The sequence below is a fragment of the Echinops telfairi genome, unplaced genomic scaffold (genome assembly GCF_000313985.2).
Source record: "Echinops telfairi isolate 266 unplaced genomic scaffold, ASM31398v2 ScPeMD7_7469;HRSCAF=8507_1, whole genome shotgun sequence".
Classification (NCBI taxonomy): domain Eukaryota; kingdom Metazoa; phylum Chordata; class Mammalia; order Afrosoricida; family Tenrecidae; genus Echinops; species Echinops telfairi.
The window spans coordinates 107,950,386-107,972,617 of NW_022111373.1; the positions used below are offsets into that span (position 1 = coordinate 107,950,386).

The following is a 22,232-nucleotide window of genomic DNA, read 5'->3' on the forward strand; positions in this document are numbered from 1 at the left end:
ACATGAACTGTTTGGGCTACTTGGGTGCTTGTCTGGTGGAACTTTGAAAGCCTGGAACTACTGACAGAAAGAGCAAGGTCATTACCAGATTGGAGTAATAGTTCTATAGAGATAATGAGTATAAATTCAATATAAACTGAAGCCTAGCATAATTTCATGTTGACATCCCCATACCATCTTGAGCAAAAAAAAACCATTAAAATATATAGTGGGCTGTATAAGAACTACCATTCATGTAACCAGTTTTTAATTAGGCAGAAATAAAACTAAGCACCCCACAGATCACCCACTTTTTCTTTTAACATTTTATTCATTTCATTGTTGAGAATATACATAGTAAAACACAGAAATCTACCAGTTTCTTCCACATGTTCAATTGAATGGTGTCGATTACATTCTCTGAGCTGGAGAACCACTTCCCCTTGCCCTCCGGGCAGTTCCTCCCTGAGTAACAAACTCACTGCCCTGTCAGGTTTCTATCTAATCCCTTAGGGTACTGCTGTCAACCCGATCCCACAGTGTTCTTCAAAGAACACAATGATAAAACCATTCCTTTCTAGGCAAACTACTGCTCAATTCCAAGAAGACGTTAGGGTCTATTTTAAGATAGAGATTCAAATATCGTCTCAGAGCAACAGCTTCAAGGCTTCATCCAGCCTCGATAGATCCAGAAAGTGCTTGTTCCATGAAAACGTGAAATTCTGCTCTGTGCCCTCTTCCCTGCCACTGATCAGGATCCCTCCAGAGAATCCTACTTCAAAATGCGCATCAATGGTAGCCAGGTACCGTACATCCAGTTCCCTCAGTCCCAGCCGCTAATAAAGGCAACAAGTGACGCATTACATGTCCTCCTCCTGACTCTGACTTCTCCAACATCTCAGGCATACAAACCCCAATTATTCTGCCTTGGAGGAACTAAGATATAGAAACAGAAACACAAAACATGGCCCTGGGCCATTAGCTGGGATGTCTCAGGAAATCACAACCCACACCTCTACACCAAAGACCCAAATCCACGAGGTGTTTGGTTGTACCTGAACATCCACAGGGGGAGCCTGGCGGTGTAGTGGTTAAACATTGGGCTGCCAATCACAAGGTCAGTAGTTCTAAAGGACCACTAGCTGCCCGGGGAAAGAGACAAAGCTCCTGTAAAGTGTCGCATTCTGAGAAACCCACGGCGCAGTTCTACCCTGTCCTATAGGGTCACTATGAGGTGGCACCAGCTAGAGGCAGTGAGGTTGTTTTGTTTTTCTTTAAGCATCCTCAGCAGCTGTTTTTTGTGTCACTGTGAATTGTTTATCCTTGATTTTTTTTCCAATTCAAATTTTAACATGAGTGCAACTTACTGACTTAGTCACTCACTCTTATCGAGTTGACTCTACCTCATCTTGATCCTATATGACAGGGTAGAACTCCTGGTGAGTTTGTGAGAATGTACATTTTTACAGGAGTAGAAAGCCTCATCTTTCTCCTGAGGAGAATTTTGAACTACTAACCTTAGAATTAGCAGCCCAGTGGGTAACTCATTATAATAAACTACTCTTAATCAATGTAGTGTTTTCCATCACAGAAACTAAAACTCAGTAGTCCATAAACCATCCAACTCTCCCTTTCTCCCTCTACTCATATGGTGAGCATTAATGAAGACACACATTTGCTTTTTCTTATCTTTCTATGTAAGTCAGGTCACATCATATTTATCCTTTTGTCATTGACTTATTTCATTCAGCATAATGTCTTCAAGTTCCATTTATTCTGGATATATCAAAGGCCTCATTTCTCCTACAGTCTTTCACCTTTAACTATGATATAAGCTCTCTTCTTTTATGTGTATATAGATTTACATATAAATATATTTATTTATATATAAAATCTAGGTATATACATTATACATTCATTAAATAGAATAAACAGCATATACAATGTATATAAATATATATAACTCATACCAACATAAATTATATAAATATGTATTTATAATATAAACACATATTTATATAATCTATTAACATATTAATATAACTATATGTATATGGATATATAAGTTTTGTTAAGACATACTTGATTAAGTTTATAAAATAATTTATAATCCTGGGTTACTGAGGGTTTTTTTTGTTCGGAATGGATATTTAATTGTCATATTCTTTTTGTGCATCTACTTAGGTTATTAAGGTTTTTTTCTTCAATATTTTGGTCTTTTTAAATTTTTCAGTGTGGTGATTGATTTATTTTCAAATGTTGAACCACTCATTTATTTTTGGCATAAAACCACTTAGTTACTGATGCATTCTCCATTTGTTAAATTTTATTTGTTAAAATTTCAATTAAAATGGTACATCTATGGTCATGACCAAGAAGGTCTGTAGCACAATAGTTAAATCCTCATCTGCTAAATTAAGGTTGGTGGTTCAAATTCACCATCTGCTTCATGGGAAACAGATGGGGTAGTCTGCTTCCATACAGCTTACAGCCATGGCGTGGCGGTACTCTGTATATTCTTTTATTTGTATTAGTATTTAAAAGGAAATTGGTCAAACACATCCATAGAACGATGGTATGAGAATATTAACACGTGGAAGAAGAAAGTGATAGATTTTGGAACTTATAGCTTTGTTAGGAAAGAGTCAGCGACAATACTGAAATTATTACTGAACCATTCAGAAATAGAAAAGGCTTCTCAAATTTGCTTTACAATTCTACCTATTCTATTATTAAGTAAGCAAGAACGGATTTTAAATCCCCATACAAACAGAATTATTTATATCGCAAAACCAAGACTCGGGTAAGTAAGCTAATAAACATGTACTGTACTTGCCGAATAGTGTTATTGACTACCACTGCAATATTGCAAAACTGATCCTAGTTGATTTCATGGTAAAGTTCTTCCAAGAATTCAGAATTAAAAAAAAGAAATAGTAATCCAAAAGGACATTTGAAATTGCCATTCTACTTAAGACTAGGCACTTATTTGAATATAAATATGTAGTATTCATGTCATAACACACTTTACTGTGTTAATAACTTGAAAATTACCTAGATACAAAATTACCTGGGTCAATTCATTTCCTTCAAATTCACTGTAAAAATAAAAGATTTCCTGTGAAGTACAACATTGTCAGTAATAGGATTTTATCCTTATGTCTAAAAGGAAGACTGGCTAATATGACTGTTATTCAAATTTATGTACCAACCATTAATGCTAAACATGAAGAAAGTAAAGATTTTTAAAAATCAATTTCTACAGTCTGAAATTGATAAAATATGCAATCAAATGCATTGGTTATGACTGGTAACTGGGATGTGAGATCTGGAGAGCAAGAAGTAGGATTAGCGATGTCATGAAAGAATTCTGCAACACTAACATCCTCTTCATTATTCCCTTAACAACATCAACAGCACCTACCCATATGGAATGCACAAGGATGAAATGGAGTACATCTGTGGAAACAGAAAATCAAGAATATCACTCAGAACGAGGTCAAGGGCCTACTGCAAAATTGACCAACAGTATAAGTTCATAACTCCACAAGAGCCCAATTACAACCAGGAATACATCCCACTTGAATTTAGAGACCACGTCAAAAATAGATTTGATGCATTAAACACTAATGACCAAAGACCAGAAGAGCTATGGGACGATAGCAAGGGCATTAATGATGAAGAAAGCAAAAGGTCGTTAAAAGCCCAGGAAATACAGATACAAACAAAACTAAAGTCAGAAGAAACTCTGACACTTGCTCTGGAATGGAAGAAATGAGGAAGTAAAAGAGATGAACACAAGACCTCACAGTAGCTTGAGAGGTCTATGTGTTATAAAGAAATGTACAAAGACCTGGAGTTACAAAAATGAAAGGGAAGGTCATGCTCATCATTCCCCAGATGGAAAGATCTAAAGGAAAAATTCAAGCCTCAGGTTGCAATACTGAAGGATTCTATATGCAGAATATTGAAAGATACAGGAATCATCAAAGGAAGCTAGAAGAAATACTCAATCACTGAACCAAAAAGAATTAATTAACATTTAACTATTTCAGGAGCACATAACCAAGAATCAGTTATATTAAAGAAATATGTTAAAGCTTCACTGAAGAAATGGAAACACATAAACAAAAACAATAACACAAGGCTCCATGAGTTATGAAATATCAAATAAGATGTCCCAGAAAACTGATATAACACTGGAGGTGTTCATTGTTTTATGCCAAGAAATTTAGAAGAACAATAAATTGAAAGATATCCATATTTGTGCCTTTCTAAACAAGAGCCCTGGTGGTGTAGTGGTTACAAGTTGGGCCGTGATCCGCATGGTTGGGAGTTCCAAACTATCAGCAGTTCCCTGGGAGAAAGGCTGGGCACTCTACTCCCATAAACACTTACAGTGTCAGAAACCCACAGGAAGTTGCTATGAGACAATTTTGAATCGATGGCAGTAAGATTTTTTTTTAATAATTGCAATGTAAGAGAATGTGGAAATTATTGAAAAATATAGAATTCATATTATATACAAATAAATTTTACTGAAGATAATTTTTTAAAATCATTATAACAACCTGGGATATGCAGATGACTCAAACTTGCTTGTTAAATGTGAATTTTTATTTATTAGCATTCATTCAATAAAATTCACACTTATGTGAAACTACTAATAAATGTGTAGCGCCTACTAATTAGTAGGTCTTGAAGCACCTATTAATGAAGATCCAATGCTACAGCTTTTAATATGGCTTACACATCAACATAAAACAAAAATCCTCACAATTCGGCCAGAAAGCAACATCACAAGATATAAACAAAATATTGAAGTTGTCAGAGATTTAATTTTCCTTGGATCCACAATTAATCCCCATGGAAGAAAAAGTCAAGAAATCAAATAAGACATTGCCTTGGGCAAATGTGCTGCAACATTTTGAAGTGTTAACAAGCAAAGGCATCTCTTTGAGGACTGTGGTGTGCCTGACCCAAGCCAGGACATTTTTTTTTTTTTTTTGCCAGGACATTTTAAAATAGCTCATATGCATAAGAAATGTCGACAATGCATAAGGAAGACTGAGGAAGGACGGATGCATTTGAATTATGGTGTTGGTGAAGAATGTGAAATAAACAGAGATGCCTCCATTAGCATGGCCTTTCTCGTTATGATTCCTTATGTGATGTGTTATAATTCTATACTCAATGCCTGCTGCTATAATTCACTTTGTGGGGAGTTCTCTGTTGTGTTAAAGGACAGGCTTAAGCTAGGATTAAGTGTCTAATTGAGTAGAAGGTGTGAACCAAATTACACCCTTTCTTTCCAGGGATATGGTCTGCTGAAAGACAAAGTCTACATCTCTATCAAAGCCATTTCTCTGTGTGCAAAAGCCATCTCGGATGCTGAGAAATCCCAGGGCCATGTGAAGAGCACACTTGAGATCTCTTTCTGAATTGTTGGAGATCAAGATCAAAGGCCCCAGAGGCACCAGAGGCAAGGAGGTCATGGGACAGAACAAAGGAGCCAGTTCAGAGCAGAGGTCAAGGCAAGGAAACCACGGGCCAGAACTGAGCCAATATTATGGGACCCTGAAACACAAGGAATGGCAGAATGGCAGACTCCCTGGTCCGTGTCGGCAGAGGCCAAGAGATCACATGGCTGGGAGGCTGAGGACTTGAGAGAGACTTGGGTACAGGCCGAGAAGTGTTGCTTTGAACCAATGACTGCATCCTTACTGGTCACGGATCCTGATTTATGTTAACTTCTCTAAAAAAAACAAAAAAACTTCATTTTGAGGTGGTTTTTTCCCCCCCTGTGAGTTCTTTGTGGTTATGCAATGAATTATTACACTCAGCATAGAAGTAGAGTGCTGTGGGGGGAATGGTTGGTCCCAGAGTAGATAAAGAAGGGTGAAACATGGAGGCTTGTCTGACCTCTGCCTATGGCAACAAGGAAGCCAAAGGAGGTCAGACATGGCCCTTCCTCTGTCCATACAATACCATGGATTTCCAGAATGAGTAATTCTGTGTTGGGTGGAAACTTCTTAGAAGCAAGGATGACAAAACTTCATCCCAGGTACCTTGGGCATGTTCCCTCCTGTACCAGACCCTCCTGATAATCAGCCATTCTTGGTAAAGTATGGTGGCAAAAACAGAGGAAGCAGATGGTCAGCAAAAATAGAGGATGATCTTCAACGAGATAGATTGACCCAGTGGCGGCAACAAAGGGCTCACACATAGCAATAAAATGAGAATGGCCCAAGACTGGGTAGTATTTCACTTTGCTATATATGGGATTCCTATGTGATGGAAACACCTCAAGGGCACCTAACAGGGAAAATCATATCAGGAAGCCACTGACTGTGGATTCACAAGCCCGTGTAGCCCCATAGGGAGTTGAATGATCCCATCAAGGTTCCGTATGAGGTAATGCGCACAAAGATTGAGCAACCTTCTGATACTGATACAAAATTTAAGACAGTGCACCTGAGCAAGCAAGCTGTGGACCCTTGATTTCATTTGATGCCATTAGCTCTCCTGTTAGCTGATCACATTTAGTGAATAATCATTAATAGAAGCTGATACCAAGGGCTCAAAGAGAAAGTAAATGTTTAGAAAATAATAATGGAAAAATATGGACAAATATGCTTGATACCATTGATGTAAGAGCCCCCAATAAAATTATCTTCACAACAAAACTCATGAATAGAGACCTTATCCTGGTCTAAAGAAATGAACGTCGGTCTCTAGCACAGATATTATACTTGCTCTTTATTTAAGAGAGGATGAACTGGGGTGTTAGGGAATGGGATCTGGGTTCAGAGAGCGCTAGGCTCAAGTCTTGGCTCAATGAAATCTCAGTGTCTGAACCTGAGACTGCATAGAGCCAAGTTTCTTTCCATATGAAAACCAATAGGATTAAATGAGGTGATTTATCAGAACATTTGGCACTCGTTTGTATTTAGTAAAAGCTATGACAACTATTGCTCATTTTGGGGGTGTGTGGATATTCAGCTGGGAGTGGAACATTCTAATTGCATGTGACATCACGTTCAAGTTCATGGGAATCCCCCTGGTATTTGGCCAGTAGGTCCCTGTGGATGTCTCTGTACTCACCTAATCTAATGCATTTCACTGAGGAGTGATGTACCATATATACTCGAGCATAAGCCAACCTAAATATCAGACAAGGCACCTAATTTTACCACAAAAACTGCATTAAAAATGTGCTGAAAAACTCGGCTTATAAAGCATATGTGGTATGTGTAGGTGATACATGGAAGAGAAAATCGACTGCATAAGTGTTTATATGAAAAGTGTGTTTTTTCTTATAGCTTGTTCTCCACCATTCCTTTAACCAATTCATCCTCACCCCCAAGAATAGAACTTGAAAAAGAAAGTTTCTTGTTGAATTCCTTGCCTTTTCTTCTCTGTGCATTAGTTAACCTTTATAAAATCTGACTAATTCTTTTTTGACTGTGATTAATTATATCGAACATGGAGAATATTCTTTAAACAAAGAGGAACATTTTGAACCACTTTCAAACTCTACTGTGAGAATCTGCTTTGCTTGAACTAATATTAAGGGACGTAAATAGGTCCTGGAGACAAGATCTCCTTAGCGAAGATGCCAAAGAAATACAAATGTTATCTCGACATGACCATAATCCGACAACTATTAGTACAATAATTTAGAATGCCCCGAATAGAATTTATATCTTGAAGAAAGGCACACATCCTTGTCCTCTTTAGGTTTAACATAATTATACTACGGGCTTTAAAAATGGAGTTACTAGTATTGCCAGATACTAGTAAGACAATTTCCTTTAGCCAAGCTTAACAGGATGAAGTTTTTCTTTTTAAGTAAACAAGTTAGGAAACCAAGAGTGAAGCAATGTAATCTCTAAGGAAAAGCAATACTGGAGGAGGTGTCAACAATCCTTGCCCCGGTCCTAGGCAGGGTTTCAACCCAGACCAGTCATGGCTAACACAGAGACCTTGGAACATATTCAAATTCAGAAAATATTGGAAGAAAGGTACAATAGCTAGAATTGGTAAAATTACGTATCAGTGTCTTGAAATGGGAGACTCAGAAGAAAAATAGTGAGCCCTTGAAGACGCTGATGAGGAGCCTGGCTTTTTGCTGGGACTGTGGACAGTGACACCCATTTAAAGACGCATGGTTGGCTGCCATCTTTCAGCTGAACACTGTTGTTTCCCCCTCGGTTGGTCAAGAATCGGTTGCTATGCAATAGGCGCACGGCTCTTATTTTATTTAAAGAGATAAATTACTTTCTAGCAAGGCACTGACCCATAATTTTATTTTCGACTCCATACAGCACAACTACAGTTCATTCAGCTTTTGTTTCATCTGCCATGACTAAACAGAGAAGAGCGGATTCAAAGCCCAACATGGCCTAACTTAGTGAATACAGTACTCTTTTCTTTACTTCAAGCCATACCATGCATTTGTGACAGGCATAATCCTGCTTTGTGTGAAGTGATAATAACTGTCATTCACTGAGGGCTATTCATGTCCTCATGATGCTGGACTCCTGGTCTTACTCGTTTTTTTTAGATTGCAAGCAAACTGGAGGCAGTGTCTGTGTCTCACTCCCTGCTGTATCGCCAGCAATTAACCATGGGCTTGCCACAGAGTGGATGCCCAATGATCAGTCCAATGCATACATGGGCTAAGTGCTTTATTCTTTCATTTAACTTCCATATGGATCCTTAAAGGGAGACTCTCATGGTACAAATGAGAAAACAAAAATTTTTCAGAGATTTCCAAACTCACTGCCAGAATCAATTCTAACTCACAGTGACCCTAAAGAACAGGGTAGAACCGACCAGGTGATTTTCCCAGACTGTATAACTCTATGTAAAGAGAAAACTCCATCTTTCTTCCAAGAAATGGCTGGTGGTTTTGAATTGTTGACCTTGCAGATCACAGGCCAACATATAACCACTACACAGATTTCCTTGCAAAGATTCTCAAAAAATTCAAAATTCACTGCGATCAAGTCAGTGCTGACCCATTGTGACCCTCTGTGGGTTTTCTGAGATTGTATCCATTTACTGGAGCAGAAAGCCCAGTTTCTCTCTCAAGGAGCTGCTTGTGGTTTTGAACTGCTTATCATGCGGTCACAGCCTAATGAGTAATCACTACACCAAAGAGGCTTAATAAATCCCCTAAAGCACAGTAGGCTATGATTTGGCTTTCTAACCAAAAGGTCAATAGTTTGAATCCACCAGCTGTTCATTGGGAGAAAGGTGAGTCTTCTTTTTTTACCTGTAAAGATTTAGAGTCTCAGAAACCCACTGGGCAGTTCTTCCTGGTCCACAGAGTTGCTATTAGCAAAAAGTGACGATGGAAGTGAGTTTGGAGTTTGAGTTTGGCACGATCACACACAGATGAAATATGTCTGTATAAGGTTTATAACCGTGCTTGATGTCTCCAAAGTCTTTCAACACTTCTTAAATGCTCAACCAGGCCAACTGCTAAACACACAGTACTAGTAAAGGAGAGGAAACCATATAAAGAGTAAGAAAAAGAAACATCTGAGTTTGAATTACGGAGGTGGGAGTATACCAGCATATCTCTGATGCTTAGAGTCCATATGAGACTATGATAATTCACACATACTGAAACACAAGTTCTTTTTAAGAGCTATATCACTCACTGAGTATCATATTCATTTCTCTGCCCTAGAGTCTCAATATTACCTGCTTGACTTTCAGGCACATGACTAACGAGTGATGAGGTATGCGCTCTCCAAGACATAGGGCAGCACACTTCCTTCTTTCAGTCTGAACATATAAATGGAAGGAAGTCTATTTGGTCAAAGTGACTGGCTGCCAGAGACATAGCAAACACAGGACAAATCAATGTCATGTGTCATCTCCAGGAAGCTTAAATTATATTGGTACTCTACACTCTTCAAAATAACAGTTGATTAGCTTGGTTTAGAACCACCCAGAGCTAAGAGTTTTGAAAGAAAGTGCTCTGTCCAATAGAAACATAATGGTAGCTACAATTATAATTGTAATGTGGCTACTAATGTTATTAGACAAAATACAAAGAAATAGATGAATTTAATTTTAATACTGTTACTATGAGATAATAAATTAATGACCAATGCAATTGTTTAATTCAATATACCCAAAATATTATCATTTCATAACATTTACCATTCAGGCTAGTTTACACTTCTTACTCATACTAAGTTTTAAAATCTGATGGGTATTTTATACTACCAGTTAATTTTAAATTCCAAATAGTCACATCTTAAATGCTCAATAGCTACACGTGGCTAGTGGTTACTGTTTGGATGGGGAAGCTATGGGGCATCGTGGATTGTAGAGGGCCATATAGCTAGCTCCCTGACTGATGCAGAATATATTTGTGCTTGTTATAACTCATAAGACAGACCAGAGATAATACCTTTAAATAATTACTCATAAAAGATATCAATAAGTAATTCTTTTATAAGTTCTAGTAGTTTCTTGAGAAGCCCTGGTGGTGTAGTGATTGTTGGGCTGTTCTTGTAAGGTCAGTAGTTTAAAACTACCAGCTACTGCTCAGGAGAAAAATGGGGCTTTCTGCTGGTGTAAAGAGTTACAGTCTCAAAAGCTCACAGGGGCAATCTGTGAGGAGAACTCAATGTGCCGTGACTAGAGCAGGGGATATAGCAAGTATGCTACAGAAGAATGTGGGCTGCCTCTAATATCAAAGCCCGGCCAGAAGCTGACAGCCAACAAGGACATGGGGACCTCAGTCCTACAACAGTAAGGAACTGAATTCAGAGGGCACCCCTATTGAATTTGGAAGCAGAACTATCAAAGAGCCTCCAGTAGGAATGGTAGCCTGCTAGGACTTTGATTTTGCCTTTGTGAACTCTGTAAACAGAGAGCCTCATGGAGCCATTATGGCCTTTAAGTAACAAGTTATGTCCATTAACAAAATTTGAGTAATAAATAGATGTTGATTAAAGTCACTAAACAAACAAACAAACAAACAAAAGCTCTCCCCACCCCTCTAAAAGCTAGTGTCACTGAGTTGACTGAATCATAGACACCTTACAGGACAGACTAGAATCGTCCCATGCGGTTTTCAAACCTGTACATCTTTGGGGGAGCAGGCAATGTTATTTTCTCCCTCAGAGCAGCTGGTAGGTTGGACTCAACAGTGACCTCATGGCTAACAGCTCAGTACTTACACACTTAACCCAATAAACCAAAGGGCAGCTGAAGCCACTAAACTGGTGGTAAGTCATTATGGAAGCAAAGAAAACGAGTGTAAGTCCATCACAGATCCTTAGATGAATTTCATAATATCAACCGGGCAGTTAATAACCTAGTCACTACTAAAAAGCAACCTACCCACTACTGGAATCTATTTTATGTATGTTTTTAGGACAGAAAAAATATATGGAGCAAGAAGGGACCTTAGAGATATTTAGCTCAACTAATTAAAGACTACTGGACAGGAATGTTGAAAAAAATTAGGTAGTAAATGAGAAATGGCTTTGTCTCTTCCCACTGTTCAGGGCTGAGGGTGCTCTGAATGGCCAACAAGAATATCTTCATACAGAGACAGGTACAATTCTCTTTTTTTAACCTGTTGATACTTTCTACTAAGGCCATTCAGTTCCTTCTATTTCAACTCTATGAGGCACCAAATGTCTTTCTGATTCTTATCTTGTTTACTAGGTATGTTTTCTTTATGGAAAATTACTGTAATTTGGCTTAGAATTGCTTGGTAGTCAAAAGGAAAAGTAAGAACTATATATTGACGCACTGGTGACATAGTGGTTATATGTTGGGCTGCTCCCCACTAGCTCAGCAATTTGAAACCACCAGCCAAATATGATGCTTTTTATTCTCATATAGAGTTACAGTCTTAGAAACTTACAAGGGTCCATTTTTCCCTGTCTTTTGGGGTCACCGTGAGTTGGGACCAAACTTTGGAGTGCAAGAATTGGCATACTGGCTCAATGGACCACCCCTTGAGTTGTTGCTGTTTGTCTCCATAGATTTGGTTCCAACTCATAGCAACACTATGCGCAACAGAACCAAATGCCGCCCAGTCCTGTGCCGTCCTCACAGCTGTTCTTGTTTGAGCCCATCAGTGCAGTCACTGCGTCAATGTATCCCATTGAGGGGCTTCCTCTTTTTCACATTCACTCCACTTTACCAAGCATGATGTCCTTCTCCAGGGGCTAACCTCGCCTGATAACATGTCCAAAGTACCTTACAAAGACCTTTCGCCATCCTTGCCTCTAAGGTTTTACTTCTTCCAAGACAGATTTGTTTAATATTTTGGCAGTCCGTTGTACTTTGCATATTTTGCCAGAACCATAGTTCGAATGCATCCATTCTGCTTTGGTCTTCCTTATTTAAATGACTAACTTTCACACACATACAAGGTGATTGAAAATACAATGGCTTGGTCGGACTTACCTTAGTCTTAAAAATAACATCATAAAGAGTGTGGTAGTTATATAATTTAATGTCAACTTGATAATTGTAGGGGTGGAGTCTAGCCTGTAAATCAGGTCACAGCCTGATGATATCTCCTTGTGGGCACAGTCTTCTCATGGGGATTCTGGGAACTTCCTCTTGCTCTGCCTTCATCTTCCTGTTGACAAACTATGCAGAAACTTGCTAAGACCTTCGAGACCCCTTCTGTCTGCTTCACCTTCCTGTTGAAGAGCTGGTGGAGCCATATAGAGACCCACACCAGTGCTGAGATGTTTCCACTGCTATTGGATCCAAAAGATTCTGTACCCACTGGTCTAGGATCTTCCTGCATTTTACATCATTGCATGTGACTGTGTGAGTCTGAAGAGGGATTTATGGACTAATAATGGACTGTGGGCTAATATCAGATTAGGGACTTGATCTGGACTAGGCTGCAATAGTTCCTCAATATACGATTGCTCTTTGATATAAAGTTCTGTCTTACACATATATGAGTATCTCTGGATTTGTTTCTCTAGTCAACCTAGCCTAACACAAAGAGGTTTTGTTCAGCAGATTTACTGAATGCAATGGGTATTTTGATCTCTTGACTGCGCTTCCATGAGCATTGATTGTTGATTCAAGCAAGATGGAATGTGTGATAATCAGCCTTTTTTCTACAAGTTACCTATTGGTCCAGTGGTGAGATTTTGGTCTTCCTAAAATTGCATTGTAATAGCTACAATCTTTGATCTTCATCAGCAAATGCTTCAAGTCCTACTCAATTTCAGCAAGCAAGATTTTGTCGCCTGTGTGTCATAAGTTGTTAGTAAGCCTTCCTCCAACCCTGACGCCACATTCTTGTTCATATAATACAGTTTCTATGATAGTTTATATTCAGCATAGAGAATGAACAAGTATGGTGAGAGGATATAAACCTGACATATACTTTTCCTGACTTTTAACCATGCAGTATTCCCTTGTTCTGTTCATACAACAGCCTCTTGATCCATGTACAAATTCTAAATGAGCGCAAGGGTGTGTTCTAGAATTCCCATGCTTATACACAGAATGAGGGTCCACACAGGAGAATGCCTTTGCATAATAAATGAGACATAAGTGAAAATCTTTCTGGTATTCTCTGCTTTGAGTCAAGATTCATCTGACATCAGCAATGATATCCCTTGTTCCACGTCCTCTTATGAATCCGGCCGGAACTTCTGACAGTTCCCTGTCAATGTACTGCTGCAACCATTGTTGGATAAAGTTAAGCAAAATTTTACTTGTGATACCATTTTATAGTTTGAACATTCTATTGGGTCACCTTTCTTTGGAATGGGTACAAATATGGATCTCGTCCAGTCAGTTGGCCAAGTAGCTATCTTCCAAGTTTCCTGGAAGTGAGTGCTTCCAGCGCTTCATCAGCTTGCTGAAACATTTCAATGGCTGTTCCATCAACTTCTGGAGCCTTGTTTTTGGCTAATGCATTCAGTGCAGTTTGAACTTCTTCCTTCAGCATCACTGGTTCTTGCTCATACGTTACCTCTTGAAATGGCTGAATGCCAACTAGTTCTTTTCAATTTGGTAAATGTGTATTCTTTCCATCTTCATTTGATACTTCTGGCATCACTCAATATTTTGCCTTAAAGAATCTTTCAATAGTGTAACGACACTTGAATATTTTCTTTATTCTTTCAGTTTAAGATATATGGAGCACATTCTTCCTTTTTGGTTTTTCTAACTCTAGATCTTTACACATTTCATTTCATTTTTCCTTTTTTAAAATTTGTAATCACAGACATAACCTATCACGTCAATGACTGAAGGCACTGGAAGACACAGGTGGGATCTGAGCAAATCCGTGGGCAGGCAATATTTATCCCCTCTTCAACCCACGAGGAGCTACACAGTGCACACTCTTTCTTTGGCAAGTACATGGTAGTATGCACATTTCATTATAATATTTGACTCTGTCTCCTTGAGATGTCCTTTTCAGCTCTTTGGCTTCATCATTTCTTTTCTGTGTCTGTCGCTGAAGGCTATGTCACTAGTATTTCACAGACCAGCAGCATCACCCAAATTGAATAGGTTTCAGCAGGGTTTTCAGACTAAGAACAGGCTATGAAGAAGGAATAAGATGTACTCTGCAGAGGAATTAGCCCCTGAAATGCTCTACATCACACTGAAACATTCTCTCTTTAGTCAGGCTAGTATAAATCAGGTTTCTAGAGTCTGATAACATCTGAGTAAATTGATACAATTCATGTTTTGAACATATAAATCTAGACATGGGATGATCCCAGGTACAGAGGGAAAGCTTGGAGAGCTTATCTCTCCCAGTTTACTGACCTGAATTGTTGTCTAAACACAAGTCAAAGCAGAAAAACTTAAAGACAATATGTCAAAGGGAAGGTACATAAAAACTAAGGTCAAAATCTACAACAGACAAGGGTAGGGAAGATAAGGACAAGGTCCATATATTTATAGAGGGAACAGCAGTGTGGGAGGAAGGCCAGGCTATCTTCGTACCATATCCTTGCAAATCTAACATCTTGGCTCAGAAGAGCCCTGTTTTCATTCTTGCAGAATTAAATGTTCAATTCCCCAAAGACCTGTGTTTCCCACCCTTATGGGACCACCACGGCACAACTCAGGAACTGTAAGTCAATGACTTGGCCATGTTTCTCTTCAATCAGTTGCCTGGTAGGATAAAGGTTTGGACCAATAGGCTAAGCAAAGCTCTGCACCATTATTAATACACCAAGACTGTCAATCTATCAAGCAATTAAACGTACCCTTTAAAAGCTTTTTCCATTTTAATCCATTTGAGAGATATCCGTTATTTCACATCTTAAAAACATTAATTATAAAACCACAATCTTACCCTTAAATTGAAAAGTGATTCAATTTTTTTTCAATTTTCAATCAGGCCATGAGTGGAAACCTTACTCTCAAGTAAGGAACAAAAGCTATAGGGATCCCCCAGGGGCAGTTTATAGGTAAGCCTTTGCTGTTGCATTGACTTCAACTTACGGTGACCCCATATGTGTCAGAGTAGAACTGTGCTCCGCATGGTCATGTGTGGTCCAAATGACTGATAGTCATAAAGTAGATCACTGGCCTTTCTGTCTTTCAAGGTGTCACTGAGCACATGTGGACCTCCAAACGTTCCCTGAACATTCCCTGACGTACCACAGATCAATCAGAGTCTCTGGGATGGGATCTATCTGCGTATTAGGACTTCAAAACTTTCCTTTATGCTGTCCTGATATGCAAATGAGATAGAAAATTACAGATAGGATAAAAAAACCTACTCTGCACCACTCAGGGACTCAAGTTTTCATATAAACCAGCTAGCACTGGGTTGATGATGCTCAGAGTAATGCTATCGGACAGAGTGGAACTGTTGCTTCAGGTTGCTGAGACTTTAAATCTTTATAGAATTATGTAACTTGTGGATTTGAACCACTGACCTTGCAGTTGGCACTCAATATGTAGTCCACTATTCCACCAGGGCTCCTTCAGTTTACATATAGCATTATATAAAGGCTAAAAATCCAGAGACTACGGGCTTCAGATACAGTGATTCAGCCATCTGAATGTCCACAGAACCTAAGAACTTCTGTCTGAAATCACCATGTCTGAGCTGTCTCTCAATGCTTCTCAAAGGAGCAAGAAGCTTCATCACTTAACTGGATTTTTGAGAGAGCAGAGTTTACCCAGTTACTTGAATTGGATACCCATCTACTCCATTTCTTCTCACACCAAATTTCTCACCAAGAGGGGTCGATTCCCTCTCAGAATTTTCTCTGGAATGGAGATCCTCCTTGACAAACCCAGCATCCCTATTTCTTTATCTGTCCAGACTGTTGAGACAGCGACCTATATGTTCTATCATCTTTTACTTTCAAGGTAACCACCAGACATAGCACAAATTTATCTAACCTATTAAATCATTCTCAAACATCATTATCTTCAGGATGCTTATAAATATACCTGCCACTCAATTGTTTTTGCCCCTGTGCCTCCACACTGAATTTTTAGCTCCTACTATAAAACTGACTGGAAGTCTAGCAGGAATGCACCTTATAAGCAAGGATGGTGAAACTTCATATTATGTACTTTGGACATGTTTTCAGGAGACACAAGTCCCTGGAAAAGGACATCTTGCTTGGGAAAATATCAGGAAACCCCAAAAGAGGAAAACCCAAGACAAGATGGATTGACACAGTGGCTGCATTGTTGGTTCAAACATAAAAACCATTGGGAGGATGGGACAGGACTTGACAGTGTTTTATTCTGTTGTAAATAAGGTCTGTGAGTCAGAATCAATTCGACATCATCTAACAACAACACTGTAAACCTTAAGGAGCCTTGATGGCATAGTAGGTTATGAATTGGACTGCCAAGGACAAGACCAGCAGTTCAAAACCACCAGCCACTTTGTAGTAAAAAGATGAGACTTTCTATTCCTGTAAATCAAGATAGTCTCGGAAATCCACAGGGACAGTTCCACTTTGTCCTATGAGTCAGCACCAAGTTGATGGCTATGAGTTGATTGGTTTGGGTTACTATAAAACTTAGCACACTATCAAAATTACAAGCTGATGATCCCCCGTTAGTGGAACAAATGAATTGACTGCACTGTTGTTTGTAATGGTTCCTGAGAACAAGATACATATGAGTCTTCCTGTATCTATTCATTATCTGTACTCTAACCCGGCACCAAGATGAATTGCAATATTTGATGAATGAGAGTTATAGGCTGTGTAAATGTGGGTGTAGGTGGTGGTGATGGTGGTTGGGATGGGGTTTGAGGTAGAGGGATTGGGTGGATACAAGAGAGACTAAAATTCCTAGAAGCAATTCCTCCATCTCTCAAAAATATCCACACCAATATGTGGTTTAATTTCTGGGATTTTAAGAGAAGTTAGTTTAGGAAAAGCTAGTTAGAAGGTAAGGAGCCCTAGTGGTGTAGTGGTAACTCGTTGGGCTGCCGACCGAAAGGTTAGCTGCTCCACAGGGGAAGTCGGGGGGTGGGGAGGGATGAGGCTTTCTACTCCTGTAGAAAGTGCAGTTTCAGAAACCCACAGGTGCACTTCTACCCGTCCTACAGAGTTGCTATGAGTCAGAATTGACTTGCTGGCTGTGAGGTTTTTTGTTTATTTGTTTGTTATTTAAGTTGGGAGGTAACTGAGAAGGTAGCGAATGGACTAAATCTACACTTTAGGAATACCTTGAGGAGGCTGGATACAGGTTGAAGAGAATTTCTAACATGTAAGGAAGATCACAGACGCTTCCAAATTCTGCAAGGGAGCCGCCCACTTGAATGGCTGCTCAGGCTAATAATGACCTCATGCTCCTTTAGAAGGTGGGAGAACTCAGATTTTCCCATTTCTGCCTTGCCCTTCACCCCCTTTTAGATGCCCGCCCAATCTCTTCTATATTCTTGTAGAGGGAAAACATTGAGGAAAAGGTAGGAAAACAGACAGGAATTGAGAAGGGTCATGCAAATGGCCTCCTTTATAGAGACCATAAATCATGTTTTCCCTTTTAAAATTATTTCCCATGGTCACTAGGTCAAACTCCCTAAACTACACCTGTTGTAAACATAAATGACATCACTAGTGTCTCTATTCATCTGGATACCTGGAAACCCCAGATTCATGAGGATGGAGGAGTGGATCAAGGTTGAGAGGGGGTTTCAGAGGGGATAGTAGAGTGCCAGTGGGGCGGCAGATCCACAATCACAGAGACTGGAGTGGGATGGGCCCCCGAGGCTCATTTCCATTGCAGGCCTCATTTTATATGTCAGTGAAATGCAGGTAGTACTCTGACCGAGCTGAGAGTAGCACGAGGGCTCCTGTTCCCAATCCTGTGGATTTTTTCACTCTTGCTTACTGCTTTCAACCTATGACTCTGACAAATTTCAAGGAGTGTTTCAAGAGGCAAGAAACATATACCCTCAGGCTCTCATGTGCAGCCACACATAATGTCATTTATCAGTATTCTTGGTCCATCAAATCATAGCAAGTGGAGGCATGAGGTAACCTGGATTCTTGTAGTCTTCTCCTGCCTACTGATCGCCTGCCCATCCACACACCTAGGCCTCTTCAAGGCTTTCCTTGGGCTGATCAGGGTAGGATGACTCAATAGAGGCCATGTTCGCCTCCCCATCTTCTTTGAAGCCAGACAAGAACCCCTGTAATCTAGGAAGAATGTTTATCCAGAGCCAGTCTTCAGGCCGAGATTCCTCGGGGCCCAGAATCCCCATGATGGGCCTGGTTAGGACACAGCAGAAATCTATTTCCTACATTGCTATTCAAGCCCTGGTCTTTCCAAGTGCCTCATATGCTTGTGAAAGTAGGGCATTTGGACATCGAATAAAGACTGAAGAAGAATGGATGCATTTGAATTGGGGTGCTGGAGAAGAATACGAAAGTACCGTCGACTGCCAGAAGGACAAACCCATCTGTCTTGGAAGAAATATGGCCAGAGTGGTCCTTAGAGGCACGCATGGTGAGTCTTCCTCTTACCTACTTTGGGCATGCTGTCATGAGAGACCAATTCCTGGAGAGGGTCCTCATGCTTGGTAAAGTGGAGGGGCAGGGAAAAAGAGGATGGCTCTCCGGGAACCCAAGAGACGCCGCTGCGGCAACAACGGGCTCCAGCATCGGAACGATGGTGAGGATGGTACAGGACATGGTAGGGTTTCCTTCTGTTGTGCATAAGGTCACTGTGTGTCAGAACCAACTCGATGACCCTTAACAATAAGATCAATATCGATACCCCAGGGCTGTTCTGAGGCTGCCGGTGTGCAACCTCTAATGTGTCGGACCCGTCAGTCAGGATAGAGGCCAAATTCTTAAAAGATGCAACGAAAACTTCCATGACAGGATCTGGGTTCTCTCTATCTTGAGCTTCCCATTTCCCCTGCTTTTACACACCTCCCCTTCTGGCTGTGCACACACCATTCCTTGCAATTCTCTAGAAGTTCCTGGCTCTTCACACCTTTGGTCTTCTTCCTACTTCTCTTAACTGCATCCCCCAAACCACAGGCAGGTCACAGCACTGTGGAATCCTTTCCTGCCACAGCCGCCACTTTCACTGGGTGCAGTTGACTATTTCTCTTCTCTACTCCCATGCCTGCCTTTTCAAGCCCTTGTGACACACGGTCAGGAAGATTTGTTCATCTCTCTCCCTGTAAGCTGTCTACATGAGCGTCAGCTCTGTGACCTCTATCACTTATCTCAGAGCCTAGCATACGATTGCTAAATAAAGTATCCAATGAACAGAGAGAGCCCGTGGCACAGCTTTCAGGCAGGGGGGGGTGAGCCCAGATAATGTAGAAAGTTCATCAGAACTGCTTTCTCATGAAGTAGGATATGCCAGTGAGGTGTCCCGTGCGACAGTTTGGGCCAGGTACACAGTAAAGAACACAATGCCTCAGAGTCAGTCTGCTAGTCAGTCAACATCCAAAGACACATCTTATCTCTGTGACCCTGCCTTGAGTTCTGAAAACCCAGAGGAAGCGGCAAAACAAACATGATGGTATCTGGTCTCGCTTTTTTCACGTTTTGCCCCTCAACTGTAAACTGACTGTTGAAATGTAAAGCATCAGCCAGAATTAAAACCCTGGGATGTCTACTACAGCAGATTATATTCTCTGCTGCTTTTTGCAAAATATACTGTCTTCTTATTTATTGGGCCTTTTTCAGAGAATAAAATTTGCAACCCCCAACTGTGTCTCGATGGTAATCAGACAAGAGAGCAGGCAATCTAATATAAATCTGGTAAGCCTCGTTTTGCTGAGGACAAGGCAGAGGGAGAAGGGCGGAGAAGGGTAGGAGGAGGGCATGGAGAGGTGGGAGCCAGAAGAGGAAGGAATGAGGTAGGTGCCGAAGGAAAGCTTCCGGCTTCAGGAGAGTCAGAGATTGACGTCTGAAAAGAGGCAATAGCAAGCAGCTAAAAAACTATTTTTTTTAAAGACCAGGCTATCAACACTTTAATCAAAGTTAGTAAGAAGGTGATACTAACCAATAGTCCGGCAGATATTTCTGAATTAGAGGCTGGATTTTCTCATGGTCTCCTCCTGGCTTTATGGCAAACACCTTGTGAAAAATTTCTTTGTTCAACCAAGCAGATCCATTAGATGAATCTGACCAAAATCTGGCAGAGAAGGATGGGTTGAAGGTGGCGCTGAGTGGAAGCTCTGGGTCAGACCTTAATCTTTAGCTTCCCGATCTTGCTACTTCGATACAGAAACCTTCACTACATCCCCAATTCTCTTCCTCTTGGTCTCCGTCTCTGTCTCAAGTGTCTGTATCTGCCTCTCTGTCTTTCTCTCCCAGCCCTGGTATCGGTAAAGTAGATGAAAGCTCGCCAGGCCATCGCCTTACATAATGGTTCACCTGACCTTTGCCCAGCACTTCTTTGCTCTCTGCCAGCTGAAGTGAAGGCCAGGGCTGGCCTGGAATCTCCTGGGGCCAAACACACCAAAGCCAAGGCAGACCAGTTTAGGAGAGGAGCAAGTGTTCGAATTCATCAGAGGCTCCAATTTGGATAGACTAAGATGCATACGTGTATGTGTGTCATGGGTGTGTGTGTGTGTTTGTGTTAATCACCTTAATTGAATACCACCACTTCTGCAAGGAGGGCAAGAATGAAAGGCCACAGACCCGGTTGTGATGCCCATTGGCATCTCAAGTGCCCAGAGTGCAGCATGCTAAATATTTGATAAATGAAAAGAAAAAGAAACTAATGAATTTGGAAACATTAGCACCCGTTGGAAATATTGAACATATTTCATTTCACCATAAATGTTTAACCATAGGACCTGTAGTATAGTTAGCAAAAGCTCATTAGTATCTCCTACATATGAAACATTTAGTCCTCAACTCCTAACCCACCAAAATCCTACTGAGTTAAGGATATTTTGGTCAACTGAGCAGGAGAACATAGAACAAAGATAATTAAAGTAGGTTGGTTTTTAAGAAACAACAATGAAAACCAAAAGTTAACTAAGAGCAAAGATCTAAAAAATTGAAAATGTAGTAAATTATAATATTTCAACTACAAAAACAACATACAAAACAAACAGAATTGCTTTCTACTTCATGGGATTCACCATAATTTTTGTAATTATTCACATGGTTAGAACAATCATGACGATTCTCATTATTGCATAGGGACTAAATGGGAGTACATACAATACTTTGTGACAAATACTCATGAGTGTAACCAAAAGTCCTCTCCACACGATCACCATAAGAAATCTGTTCAAGGTTTACAACCGTAGTCAGAATTAGTGGGGCCTGAGCCCTGGCAGCATAGTGGGTTATGTGTTCTGCTGGTAACCACGAGGTCAGCAGTTCGAACCCAACCAGCTGCTTCATCAAAGAACTATCAGATTTCTACTTCTGTAAAGATTTAGACTCAGAAACCCACAGGGGAAGTTCTTCTCTGTCCTATAAGGTCACCGTGAGTCGGAATCAATGTGATGGCAGTGAGTTTTATTTTAGTGTTTTCATTTATGCCAGTTCCAAGACTCCTTCTGCCTGGCTAGATAAACTTCCCACCGTTGTTCCCAGTTCAGGCATTCTGTGATAGGTGAGATAAAAACTCAAGGAAAAGAAGAAGTCCTCAGTGGGAGGATTCATTTGAATGGTATAGGTGACGTTGGCTTGTTGTCAGAGGCCATGGAGTCAATTTCATGTGACAGAGTAGAGTTGCTCCACAGGGTATCCTACGCTTCATGAGAGGAGCTCTGGTGGCACAGCGGGTAAGCATTTGGATGACAATGG

The 22,232-nt window shown here is 40.3% G+C and overlaps 1 protein-coding gene across 1 annotated transcript in view; it reads right to left on the reverse strand.

The window, feature by feature from the left end:
• The window catches only part of GHR (growth hormone receptor), a 198,849-nt gene extending 178,091 nt beyond the window's left edge, over positions 1-20,758 (reverse strand). Inside the window, exon 1 of the mRNA XM_045285247.1 lies at positions 20,467-20,758. The gene's annotated coding sequence lies outside the window, so the exon portion shown is untranslated. The remainder of the gene's footprint in view (positions 1-20,466) is intronic.
• Positions 20,759-22,232: the final 1,474 nt, after the last annotated feature.